The following is a 15,054-nucleotide window of genomic DNA, read 5'->3' as shown; positions in this document are numbered from 1 at the left end:
TATATATAATAAGAGCAAAAATTATCATAATAAAAAATAAATATAAGTAAAAATGAACAAATTAATTTTAATTTTTAATCAGGTTAAAGTAGAATCATTTTTTTTAAAAAATGAAATGGGCAATTTTGATTTAAAATATTTTTAAATGATAATTTTATTTTTTATCTTATAAAATGAGAAACACATTTAGATTGTATTTAGGGATAAATATTTAATATATTTATTGTTTCATTTTGTAAAATAAGAAACCTACATATTGACTTTTACAAAATTTAGAGTACATGAATCCTATAAAACAAAAAAATTAGGAAAAATATAATAATAATAAATTATAACAATTAAAAACTGAAAAAAAAACTGAAATATAAATCTAAAAAAATACATTTAAAAGTAATATGACAAATAAATGTAGTATTTTTTTTCAAGATCACTACAAATATTCCCAATATTTAAGCTAAAAAATTAAACAAATATCAACAAATATAATGTAAAATTATACAAAAAATAGATATTTAGATTTATTGAAGTTAATATTTATCAAAAATATAGTTGTAAACAAGTTTTTAAAAAATTAATTTCACTAAAATAAACAAAAAAAATTATTGTATACAACATAACAATGATATTAAGAAAGAAAAGAACTACAAATTTTGTTAATTTCAAAATTAAAAAAACATAAAAATAATTCAAATTCATATTCTAAAATAAATAAACAAAATTATATAAATATATATATATTAAAAGAAAATTATAAATTATAAAATATGATAATTTTTTTAAATCACTTGTGCATCGCACGATAAGATTAAAAAGTCTCATTGAAAAGACTAAATTAACCATATTTTTAATATTTATATAAAAGATGTGGTTTGTGGGAATCGAACTCAAATAATTTCATTCAACTATACAACCTCTTACCACTACACCATATTGTCATATGTGTTTTTATCATACACATAATATGTAAGTGTACTAAATGAATATTTTATTTAATTTTAAAGATACTTACTTGAATTCCGCAAAAAATGATAGTTAGTTGAATATTTGTACAGTTAATTTTAAAGAATTGAATTCCAGATATAAAATTAGGCATAGTACATAAATGGATTATTATCTTATTTATTAATCATTTTTTAGTTTGAAAATATATCTCATATTTTTTTAACATATTTTTATTATAAAAAGTAATTAAAATGTACATATATAATTTTTAAAAAAATATTGAATATAGAATCGCTTATATATAAATAATCTATATTGGTATTACATATTTAGATAAGTTCGAATTATAATGAGTCAATGCATTTTAGAACTTGGCACATTGTTCAAAAATACTCGAAATTTGACTACCGAAAAACATCGTCACATTCTATATTTAATAAATTTAAATTACAAACTCGGCGAGAATATCTTACCAATAATGTGAATTTTTTTAATATCTTATGTTAATATAAAGTAATGTGTTTGAGATCTTTATAGGATCAAGTCAATTGATTATTTATATTAAAATTACTAACTTCACTAATAACGCATTATTATTTTGGAGTTTGTCCCAATTTTAAGAATATTTGAAATTTGAAATGAGATCTCACTAGATTTGTTAAAACTATGATTATATATTAAATCGATTTATTTTTCATTTTTCACTTTAAAAAAACTAACCGTTTTAAAAAGGAATTTTTTTTATCAACAATATTCATTGATCAAGATAATATTGTACAAATATTTTGAATTATTTTAATATTTTGAATTATTCAAATAAAAGTTATATATATACTATATTATAGCCTTTGATTCAATGCATTTTATATTATTTAAGGAAAAAACATATATTTTTCAATAATTTGAAGGAATTAACCAATTCAACTAATATTTATAAAACTTTATCGAACTGAAAATTTTTAATTTTAAAAGAATAATATAAAATGTTATCAAATTACTATATGAAGAAATATTAGAGTCGTAATGATAGAAACTTAAAAACGGTTTAAATAACGATATAAATACAATTTTTCTTTCGAATTCTTGAAAAAAAATCATGAATATTAATAATAAGTCTTAAAAATATATAATTTATTTTTATGTTACAACCATGATTGATACTCGGTTGCGTAAAAAATAGATATGGATTGTTTGTCAGTGATAATGTGAATACCATATATAAATTATAGCAATTTATTTCTTACATAATTTTAATTTTTGAATAATTATAAATGCATGTTATTTAAGTAATCAATTATACATGTACATAAATCAGGTATTTAGCATATAAATAATTGAAACCGTCTAAGAGATGTAACATACAATAATTTGCATGCTAACACACACATACATATAACTTAATCTTACTTTGTTAACAGTAGTGTAAATAAAAAACTAACATTTTCCTATACATACATACGTTGAATTTCAAAAACTAATATTTTTCATTAAAATCAACTTTAATATTAATAATAATGTAAATTTTACACTATTGTATATTATGATTGCAAGTCATTCTAATATCAGTTATGCATTTTTTATCTTTTTAAATTGAGTAAATTAATTGTAAGTTAGTAGTTAACTCAGTAATAGAGGAGTACATATAGTTTATTTAAATAAAATTCAAGATTTTGGTCGACTCTATATTCAACATATATGTTAATTTGTAGTTTTTTATTTGTAAACATACTAACCACATTCTACAAATTAAGTTTAATCGTTTCGTTTTAAACTTACACTTACTACCCTATTTATATTCATTCATTAAATATAAAATAACATGTAAAAAAAATAATATAATAATAGTTTAGGGATATTCACTTTTAAAAGTATGGAAGCATTCGAAACTCCTAATGTTATAGAGGTGGACATGGAGCTTGTTGGAGAGAAATTTTATCTTCATTTTTTCAAAATTTGACCCAAGGGCCTATATACGGATATTGTTGGAGTTGCTCTACAAACATTATAATTGCATGATGCATAAAAAAAACTCTAGAAAATTATATGTGCCTCGCACGAGTTATTATGCTAGTTATTATTATATATATAATACAACAACAGGGGGTTTGATAAACGATTTAATTAATATAAAAATTTATAGCCCTATATTAATATTTATACAATATTTATTTCACCTAATCATTCATTTATTAAAAATTATTAATGGTTGTATAATTAATGACAATTATACCCCTACATTAATATATATATAATATTTATTTCATCTCATCACTCATTTATTAAAAATTATTAATTAATGTATAATTAATATGTGCATACATACAGTTTTTACATATTGAATAAAAGGTCAGGGTTCGAATTTTGGTGTATACACAAATTCTTCTTCTTAATTTTAGCTTAAGTTATATTAGGAATGGTCATTAAAATGGCTCAATTTACCATTGGTTGCCCTTTAATATATAGGGTGGCAATGTCGTAGAAAACCATTATTTACAAATATAAAATACATAATTTAATTCATTTTTCATTATATATACTTTAGTTACATATTTTAATTATCAAATTTAAAACGAAGTTGTACAAATTTTTTACTTAAAAAATCGTTGAAGTTTGATGAAATAGTTTCAAGTGGTTCTATAGTAAAATCACATGAGTAAAATTACACTCATCCAAAATTATTTCGTAGAATCAAATTTAAAATTATTTTTTTTTCAAATTTTAATTGTTAAACTTTTTATTATATTTTTTTTTGACAAATATAGCTTATAACCTTACAAATGAGTTTCTGGGACGACAGAGGATAAACTCTTAACCAATTGAGTTATCCAACCGTGCTCAACTTTTTATTATATTTAAATATATGCATTAACAACAAATTTGATGAAATCTTATAATATAATCAAGGTTCTCTATGTTTCTAGGGTTACTCTCTTCAAGAAAGATTAAATAAAATTTAATAATTAAGTATTAATGAAATTAATGATACATATATTTTTTATATTATAATTTTGACAGATTCAAACTTGAATATTTAAAATATCAAAATTTAGAATATTCTTCATATTGAATATAATGATTCTCATATATTTATTATAAAAATTAATAATACCATCACATATCAATATTATATTATTAAAATCAAAAGATATTAAAATTGTGACATGGCTACTCATATTTTAATAATTACACCATAAATTCTTTATTTTATAACTAAAATTTTAGTGTACAAATCAAAAATTCCACTTTTCTTTTTACCGTGAAAACATCGATTGTTTATTTATAGTGTTTCTTAAACATGAGAAATCTTATTTCAAGGTGGCCTATGTAATGCAAGTTTTCTGTTTTTTTCAATTTCATGTATTTTAATTTAATTTTTAAATATAGTATTTGTGTTCATTTGATGTGTATTAACTATGAGGAATTAAATAATTATGGGATTATTTGGTCTCTGACTCGGATAGAATTATAATTTGAATTAATTTTAGAAGAGTCAAAGATACAATTTTTTTTCTTATTTTTAAGATTAATAATGTTTTTGAAAGTCGTGTTAATTATTTTTCATTAAGGTATTAAACAAACAACCAATTATAACCTGTTACGCTTAAAATAGCATATAACCTCTGCAATGCATTGTTTAATTTTAATTATTATTATTATTATTATTATTATTATTATTATTATTATTATATTTACTTTTAATTACAAAATTTAAATTATGAAATAAAATAAATAAGTTTTTGAAATTTATGATATTAATTTTAAATAAATTATTTAATCTTATTTTTTCAAATTTATTTATTTATTTTACGATCCCAATATGTTTTTGATATAAATGATCAATGGGGTAGATTTTTAGTAGTGAATTCTGTGACAATACTAAGTATGGGAATTTTGGCATGACTAATGAAAGTTTAGCTTGTGCGCATTTTTTAAATTAATTAAATATAATTTTATTCTACATGATGAAAAAAAGTGTTTTTGCTCAATGGGAGAGGTATACATTGAGTGAGTTTACTTTATAGCATAGAAATTTATTTTTATTTTTCAATGAAAAATGATAAACGTGTTTTGGAAAGTGTTAACCAATTAACTAAAGAAAATCACATTTGACTTATAATAGTATAGTATAGATAAATAGGTTGATATTATTTTTTTAAAAAAATATTTATTTTTTTTGAGTTATTAATTAGATTATTGTTATATTATAATTTGAATTAGTAAAATTAATTTTGAAAGTATTTGGTTTCAAGAGGTAAGAAAGAAAGTTGGGTGCAATTAGATATTAAGTTAATAAAAATTTATAGATTTTGTAGTTATATTATATACTTGATTAATTTTTTTAATAAAATCATATTTATTTAAACTTTATTTTAAAAGGTATTAATATACTTTTTTAGAAGGTGTTAGCAACCAACCAAACAATTTTTAGGAAGTGTTAACAGACCAAATGAAAACCATGTTTACCCTTGATTCTAATATAAAATTTCATCAAATTTGTTGCTAATGTAGAATAATAATTATATTTAAATATAATAAAACGTTTAACAATTGAAATTTGAACAAAAAAATTAAATTTGATTCTAATGTGAATTGAGTTTACGGTGATTCTACTACACAACCACTTTAAACTATTTTATCAAATTTTAATGATTTTTTAAATTAAAAAATGTGCAACTTCGTGTTTAATTTGGTAATTAAATTTTATAATTATATATGATGAAAAATGAAATAAATTATGTATTTTTATTTTTTTAAATGATGGTCCTCCATCTAAGTCCAACCATATATATATAAATAAATCTGTCTTAAAACCACTACCGAATATAAAAGTAATAATAAATTTCTACAATTTTTGATTGGGTTTTGTTTTATAATCCGATCAACTCTCATCTTGTTCAGTCACTGACTCACTGCTGTTCTTTGGTCCTTGCACTTGGTCTTAGTTCACTGAATCCTGCCTGTGCATTGATTTGTGTGCATGTTTAAGACCCCTTCTTGCACGTAACTACATCAGAAATATGTAGTATTTACCATGTAGTGAAAAACTCTACCGGTAGTAAAGACAAAAAAGCTTTGTTTGACTAATATTTTTCTTGAACAAGCTTTGCGTGGGATCACTCAATATATAGTGCAGAATCTAATCAGTGAAGGACAAGTACTAAAGCTGCTGTTTCAGAAACCCACCTGCGATCACCCCTTTTATTCTCCCCTCCCTCAAGCAATCGTTTTTTATATGGGATGTAGCACATATGCAGACATACATACACTGTTAGCAATGAAGTCCACCAGGTACAAACACAAGAACAAGCTCAAAAGGATAACTTGCACTATTAGGAATGAAGTTAACTGGTGCAAACAAGATCAACTATGGAGTTTACTAGTACAAACAAAACCAAGACCAAGTTACACATAGGTTATGTCTGTCGATTTTTTTGTAAGGTTACTTTTGAAAAGAAGTCTGTCAAAGACAATTAATTTTCCTTAAGCAGACTTAACACATCATACAGCTCAATTTTACATTTTCAACATTCCCCTATTCTTTTTTGTCATTAATACGGTCCATATACCTCTCTCAAATGTGTAATACGGTCCATATAACTCCATATGATGGGAAATAAAATCCCAGGTGCATTATAGAACATGTCCAACGATGATGTAAACATAAGTATAGTTATTGCTCTAATTTAATATTAAAAAATAATTTTTAGTGCTAAAATAGAACATGACTTTAAAAGTTAGTTTTATATTTTGTTCCAAATTTCATCAACATTCCAAGTACCACATTATTTTGAATACAAGACTATTTTTTTTACTTAACTTTTTACCTTTTGATGAGGTGGGAATTATAGATTCACACATCCACCTATTTTTTTCCTATATTTAGTACAAATTATAGTATTATGCTATTTTAGCACAAAATATAAAACAGCATTAGAATGATAAATTTTAATTTTGAATCTATAATATAGATATAAAACAAGAAATAACACACAATTAGACTTGATCTTGTACAGATATAAATGGACACAAGGTCAAGGTGCTTTTGCTTCATTAGAAAACTCAATGAAATTGCAAATTCAAAGAAAATAAAAATCAGAATACTAATACTTTTAACTTTACTAATAAATTAACTGGACACTATCTTAACAATAAATAAACACTAAGGTAAAAAATTTCTCTCACGTATGAGAGTCGGCCGCCCTAACTTTACCTAACCCTAGCCGTCCTACCTTCTTTTTCCCCCATTCTATCCATCTCTATCTCCATATTCATCTTCATCTTCTTCTTTTATTCACTTTTTCTTTAATAAAATCGAGATTTGTTTTACAAATCTCGAAATATCCATTACAGTTTTTCATTTAGTTTTAAGATCTACTAAGATAACAGCTTGGATTTTATAATAAAATTCAGTTTTTGGATTCAAAATCTCTGGTCTAACAACATATTACAATTTGGTGTTATTTCGAGATTTTTGAATTTTGGGTTTTTTCGTATTGTTCTGTTTAAGTTATTATTTGTGTGTTTGATTGTCTCGCTTTATGCGATGTGTCTCGGTTTTTGCGATGTGGTGGTTGTGTTGAAAATGAATTGGATGGTGTATTGGGAGATCTGGATATCTCGAATCAACAACACTTTCGGCAGGTTTATAGCTGGTGTCCGGCAAGTAGATAGCTGGAGTGTGTTTGGAACGGTGGTGAAAATCACATGTGCTCACCTCTCACAAAAAATATTTGTTCATAATATGAGGCCTCTAAACTCTGTTGTTGCAACTGAGTCCTCTGAACATTGCAATATCAATCGAATTAATGTGAGGGTCAATTGTGAAGCTACTGTTTTCGGGGGAGATGCGTGCTGGATTGTCCGGGAAACCATTACCTTCATTTTTAATTTTCAGAATATTTGTATTCAGTTTGTTAAGCAATCCGGAAACAAAATGACTAATTATTTAGCTCTATTTGTTTTTCAACCTGGTTGCATGATCAGTTGGGGGTTTGTCCCGATTGAATTTCATTTAAGTCATTAATGAAATCTGCTTTAAATTTGGCAAAAAAAAAAAAAATCAGAATACTACAAACTAGTAAACTACAGCGAGTACAGCAAACAATCTCACCTCACGTAGAAATAGACAATTACATTAAAGTTTATCGTTTCCCCCCGCCTCCAAGCTTAGAACCCATTGGTGCAGCTCCCTTGGGCACATTCCCTTTACCTGAAGCCTTCCGAGTCTTTGCCACCAAGTACCTCGGCTTTCTTGGTCTTCTTTTCGTCTTTAGTTTTCTTGATACTTTCTTTTATTTGTTTGCATGGAGAAATGTATGTTGGTGGGTTAACTTAACTAATAATACATAAATCATATCACGATATGAAGCAACATAAGACAGAAAATTGTTTAATAAGATTAACAGAAACAAGCAACAGGGAAACACACCGGAGAGAAGGAAGGCTTTTTGGTGGAGTAACGCATAGATTCTTCGGAGCCTAAAAGTGAAGGAAGTTGTAGAGAATCATAACAGACTCTACAAGCCAAATGACAAATAAGGTGGAAGCCAGAGACTCAAAATACTTGAATTTTCCAGGGATTGAATTAGAATACATATTTCTGCATATAAACAATTTTAGAAAGATGCAGGAAAAATAATGAATCAAAGTAATTCACAGTATCAACATACACTCACCTTCTTATGCTGCTTTCTGTACATAGCCGTCCAAGCAAGTTTGGAAGGCTTCAACCTGTTGTACAAGTGCCTCTTGCATTTTGAATTGACAAAAAGCAATAAGTATAGTAATCACACTCTAGCAGTTGCAACAATCGATCGTGCAAAACATAATAGTCAAGTTTATAAGTACTATGAAAACCTGAGAATCCGCACGGACAAATCTGATGCCCCTTCCGGGATATATTTTGGCACCAGTGAAACGACAGAGTTCTGTCCTGACATTAAAACTTAATCTAAAACACATTACAAGAATAACAAAGGCAATGTTGGAATAAGCTAGTAAATAGCAATGTGGTTGGCATGCAGCAAAACAAAAACAGCTTATGCACCATTTCGAGTTACTCTGTAGATATTGGTTGCTTTTTCATTGTGAGTTATACTGCCCCTTCCATTACAAGGACACTTTAATACGAAAGTGTCATCATCATAAGTCATATTAAAATTTAAAAATAATAAATTAGTTTTATGGAATCTTACAACAGGAATTTGAAAGTTGATAGCAGGTATACTAATGAAGCTATTGATATATTTTCCATGTCAGCAGGCCACTTCCATCTCACCAGCCTTGTCACTCCACCTTCTCCATTCTGTAGCTGCCTTATTTCCCTTTTGTCTGTTTCCACGTTTAGTTGCATTTGTCCTCTATTTCTCCCATTAAGTTGGTGAATGTGTTAGAGCCGTTTTGGCATCTTATTTTGTACAGTTAGATAACAGCCTAGTCGTGATCATAATTTGGAGGATAAGAATGAATTATATTTGAAGAAGCTGTATTCTCTTTCTTTCATTGCTATTGTTTGCATTTCTTGCCCTGGAACATCTAGCAGTTTTTGACAGATCCACAAAAGTGTGAGGATATATAACCTTGAGAACACTCTTTTATCCTGGCAGCTGGAGGTAGAATTACCTTTGCAGATATGCAGAACCCCCTTTTTCTACACCCTTCAGATGGTCCCTTGTCCATCAGTATCCCAAAACTACAAGGAGCTGGAGACTATAGGTCATGGAAACGCTCCTTTGAGATACAACTTTCATCAAAAAGAAAACTAGGTTTTGTGATTGGAACAGTGACAAGAAGCACTTAAGATGCAGCTCAAGCCGCGCTCAAACCGCACAATGGGACAACTGCAATGATTTGGCAATCTCTTTGCTTCACAGTAATGTATCTGATAATAAAACAGTCTATTTTATTTATAAACTCTGCTCTTGAGATTTGGATGCAGCTTGAGACACGCTTTATGCTTAGTTATGGGTCTAGAAAGTATAAGTTGAATAGAGACCTTTTTGGGCTTAAACAAAATAAGGTGAAGGTAAATGATTATGTTACCACTCTTAGTAGCTTTTGGGAAGAAATTGATTCCATGAATACCCCATCTACTATGACAACAGTTGTTCCTGATGTGGCCATTCTGTTAACTACCCTTGCCACACAAAAACCCGAGTCCAAACTTTTTTAATTTTTAAATGGACTAGATAAATCTTATTCTGCTATTAGAAGTCAACTCTTGATGCAAATCCCTTTACCCACTGTTGACATGGCATTTGCTTCAATACAACAAAAAGAGTCACAGACTGGTGTCTTGAGTAATAATGATAATGAATTAGCTGCTATGATTAGCAAAACCTCTGTTGATTTTAAATCATTCACATGTATTGCTTATGGGGGGAGGCCATAGCTCTGAGAGATGCTGGTCTGTTGTTGGCTACCCATCATCACAAGTATAAGAAGCCTATACACAGAGGGTCACCTCGCTTTGGATCAAATAGATGGCAAAATTACAAGCAAGTCAACAATGCCCAAGCTAGTACAGAAGTTGGTAAAGGCAGCACTTGCAACAATGATGTAGTTTTCACACCACAACAGTTACAGCAGCTATTGAAGTTGATTCCAAGTGAGAGTTCATTAAAGTTAAAGGATATGAGAGAGAGGATGAGCTTAAAAACTGTTTCTCAGGGATGGTCACATGTAACTTGACTACTGTTGGTACAGACATTTGGATAATGGATTCTGGGGCTAGTGACCACACGACCTCTAGCCTAGACAATCTTTTAAACCTTAAACTTTCTAGCCCTGACCTTATAATCAAACTCCCTACTAGAGATACAACCAAGATTTCTCACATTGGTGATGTTAAACTTGCCAATAGTCTGATGCTTTACAAAGTTCTGTATGTCCCACAGTTTAAATATAGCCTCATCTCAATCCATAAATTGGCTAAAGACAATCAGTGCATTGTCAATTTTCAGTCACAACTGTGTGAAATTCTTGATTCTTACACTGGAAGTATCAAAGCCACAGGACATTTGTACAAGGGCCTGTGTTATCAAACCAGTAAAAAATCACCACTATTGCTACACATGGGCATGCTAACTCCGGCATTGTAGTTGTTGACACCTTTTCTTTGTGTCACCACAGAATGGGTCATGCACCCTTAGCCAAACTTAAACACATACCTGCCTTGCAATCTAGAATTCAACATACCTCACTAGTGTGTGTCACATGCCCCATGTCAAAGTTCTCGAAACTGCCTTGTGAGCCGAGTGAAAGTCATGTTGCCACTCCCTTTGAGCTAGTGCATATTGACACCTGGGGGCCCTACAGAGTTCAAACTAGAGGTAAATACATGTATTTTCTAACAGTAGTGAATGACTGCTCTCACTTCACCTGGGTAATTTTAATACAGCACAAGTTACATTATCTTAGTACACTTCAAATGTTCTATAAATATGTCGAGGTGCACTTCAAGAAACTTGTTCTTAATTTGAGGACTGACAATGCCCCGGAGTTTGCGGATGCTACTTGTAAACTGTTTTATGCTGCTAAAGGTACTCTTCATCATACATCATGTGTTAGAAGGCCACAACAGAATTCACGAGTTGAAAGGAGACACAGATCAATCCTGGAAATTGCCAGATGCCTCCGCTTTCAAGCTGGGTTATCATTGACATTTAGGGGGACTGCATCATGACATCAGTGTATCTTCTCAATCGATTGCCAACTCCTGTTTTGGGTCATACAACTCCATATGAATTTTTAGTTCACAAGGTTCCTGATTATGATTTGATTAAAATCTTTGGATGCTTGGCTTTTGCCTCTAACCCTGCTGTCACGGCAGATAAATTTAAATCAAAGGGTGTTCTCTGTGTGTTCCTTGGATATCCAAACTCTCAAAAAGGTTACAAACTAAATGACTTGACAACTCACACTGAGTTTGTATCTCGTGATGTTACCTTCTCTGAAAAGGTTTTTCCATTCAATACCTCTGGTTCTGCAAAATATATGCACCCCACACAAGTGTCTCTACCAAACCAAAATTCACTCACCTCTCTATGATGAACCCTTTTCTGAAATTGGCATTCAACCAACACCTCCAGCACACACTGTGCCAAACTCGCCCAACCAAACACATGCTTCCTCACCTCAACACCTAGGCTCACCACCTCCAATTAGAAAATCCACTGGACCTCATAAGCCACCAGTGTGGCCTAATAATTATGTCACACAACCCTCTACAGCTAATGTTGTTAATGTGATTGATCACGATGTCACACCTCAGTTTCACTGCTTCTTAGCAAACCTTAACACCACCCCAGACCCTGTCACCTTCAACCAAGCCATACAATACTCTCATTGGAAAGAAGCCATGAACCAGGAGCTTGCAGTACTAGAAGAAAACAACACTTAGACTGTCATCAACCTTCCTCCAGGGAAAAAGGCAATCGGATGTAAATGGTTGTACAAAACTAAGTACAGTCCTGATGGGTCAATTGAGAGGTATAAATCAAGGCTAGTTATTCTTGGGTGCAAACAGATTTATGGTGTTGACTACTCAGAGACGTTTGCTCTCATTGCCAAGTTAACAATGGTTCGTTCCCTCCTTGTTGTTGCTGCCATTCAAGATTGGCATACATTGCAAATGGACGTAAGCAATGCTTTTTTGAATGGCGAGCTGGAAGAACAAGTATTTATGAAGTTCCCACCGGGATATAATGGACTTGGTTCGAGAATCACAACAAACTCTGGTTCTGCTGCAGTTACTGCACTTGTATGTATATTATTAAAGTCTCTCTACGATCTCAAGCAAGCTCCTCGCCAGTGGTTTAGCAAGTTGTTTTCTATTCAGTTGGATCTATATTATACTCAATCTCAGAATGATCATAGTCTCTTTGTTAAACAAACCAGTTCCAGTATAACTCTTATTCTTATATATGTGAATGACATTCTGGTTTGTGGCAACTCAGTCAAAGAAATTGAAGATATCAAAGCTCTTCTATCTCAATAGTTCAAAATGAAGGATCTAGGGTCAATCAATTACTTCTTAGGACTGGAGATATCAAGATCACCATCTGGGTTCTTTATCTCCCAGAAAAAGTACACTCTAGATTTGTTGAATGAGTATGGCCTTTTTAATGCTACACCTTTGAAAGTGCCAATAGACACGCACCTGAAGTTGACTCCTTACAAAGGTGCTACTCTGTCTGATCCTCATCCCTACCAAATACTCATTGAGAAACTCATTTATTTGACAGTAACAAGGCCCAATATAGCTTTCCCAGTTCACATTCCCAGCCAATATATGCATCAACCGACTAGTGCCCATATGCAAACAGCCAAACGCCTACTGAGGTATCTTGTAGCTAATCCATGGCAAGGCATTCTCCTAGCCTCGTCCTCAGCAGCTTCTTTGTAGGCATATAGTGATAGTGTCTGGGCTAACTGCCATGTCACTAGAAAATCTACATCAGGGTTCTGTATCATTCTAGGGAAGTCTCCAATTAGCTGGAAAACCAATAAATAATTTGTCATTGCTCGCTCAACTGTCGAGGCGGAATATCGCGCCATGGCCTTAACTGTTTGTGAGGTAACCTGGAAATATATTTGAAGCTGTTTTCTCTTTCTTTCATTGTTATGACTTTGTTTGCATTTCTTACCCTTTTTAACAATTAATCAATATATACACAGTTCAGATTCTTAATACCATACTAATTTTTAGTAGAATCTTTAGCAAAAGAAAAAATCAGCAGAATGAGTCCAAGTCCAGTTTGGAAGTCAAGATGTGTTATTCCACTTCAACAAATAACTAGAAGTAGTTTCTATCACGACAGACATATAGGAACCTGTATTTGTTATATAGAGGTTCTCAAAATTAAGCCATGTACATGTGAATCAGACTGAAGATCTTCCAATAACACAGCAGTAATAATAAATCTGGACGTCACATGAGGAAAAGGGTTTAACAACACGATGACTAGGAAGTTAATAGAACAGCTTTCCATACACCGTATGTTAGGATGTAGAGGTGGCCAGACGATCGTGCCGGTCGGGCCGTGCCGAATTTCCGGCGAGCCGATTCAATTACCACTCGTTTGGCCGGCTCCTAAAGGATGCACAATTCTAAGTTACTAATGTATTGATCCTAGTTTCCTAGCGATTCATGGTTGTATTTAACTAAGTCTTAATTTATTGACTTTTCATTTTCCTATGCTCACTCTTAAGTTTTTAATTTCTATAAAATTCCAGAAAAAAAGGAAACTCCATATAGTATATGAAATACCATCCGGCCAATATTACAATTTACTCTATTACATTAACCAGAGACAATTAATTTGTGCAAATGCAACTCTATTACATTCACGCTAATTCCTACTCAAATATCAAAAGTATAAGGGCATTATACGATACTATTTCATGCAAAGCAGTTTTACCGGATAATGTTGTACCCAATAAATTTAAAATTTTCAATATAATTTTATTAAAAGTGTATTAAAAAGCATCCTATATATTGCTTGTATACGTTTGTTCATGCATTTCGTATTAAAATGCCTGCTTCTATTTCTAAAATTAAACATTTGTAAAAAAAATTCATGCATGCGTACATACATTAAACGTATAGGTAAATAAAGGGAGGATACTTGAGAACCATGTATGTGCTGCTATTAGAGCCGGCCAAACGAACGGATCGAACGCGTCAGGCTGAATTTTGGACGGGCCGATTTGTTGACATCTGAAATCGTGAACGGCACGTGAGGATATACGGTTCGGGCCGAGTCAGGCCGATTATAGAGTTGGAGGACTCGTGAACGGCACGCGAATAAAGCGAATAACACGGTTAAGGCGAATAGGCGGTTTGTGCGGTTAACAAACGAATAATTTGATTAAACTAGAATAAAGAAAACTGGTAGGTAGACGGTTAACCGCTCGGTTCAGGCGAATAAACCTGGTAGTATGCATGTTGCACGAGCATAAATGCATAAGCATATTTCTATTCTTTTTTAATGAGCTCTTGTATTGTAACTTGTAGTTGTAAATTGTAATGAATCAACTTTTTTGTAAACATAAATTACAATATTTTTTTTTTAAATTAAGCATAAAGATTAAATTTACAATATTGTAAAC

General features: G+C 30.5%; 1 pseudogene; it reads right to left on the bottom strand.

Annotated features, from left to right (window-relative positions):
* Positions 1–8,084: 8,084 nt before the first annotated feature.
* On the bottom strand, positions 8,085–14,581 carry LOC141689113 (large ribosomal subunit protein eL24-like; annotated as a pseudogene).
* Between the last annotated feature and the right edge of the window lie 473 nt (positions 14,582–15,054).

Source organism: Apium graveolens, chromosome 10 (genome assembly GCF_009905375.1).
Source record: "Apium graveolens cultivar Ventura chromosome 10, ASM990537v1, whole genome shotgun sequence".
Lineage (NCBI taxonomy): Eukaryota > Viridiplantae > Streptophyta > Magnoliopsida > Apiales > Apiaceae > Apium > Apium graveolens.
This window is presented reverse-complemented; position numbering and strand designations above follow the sequence as displayed.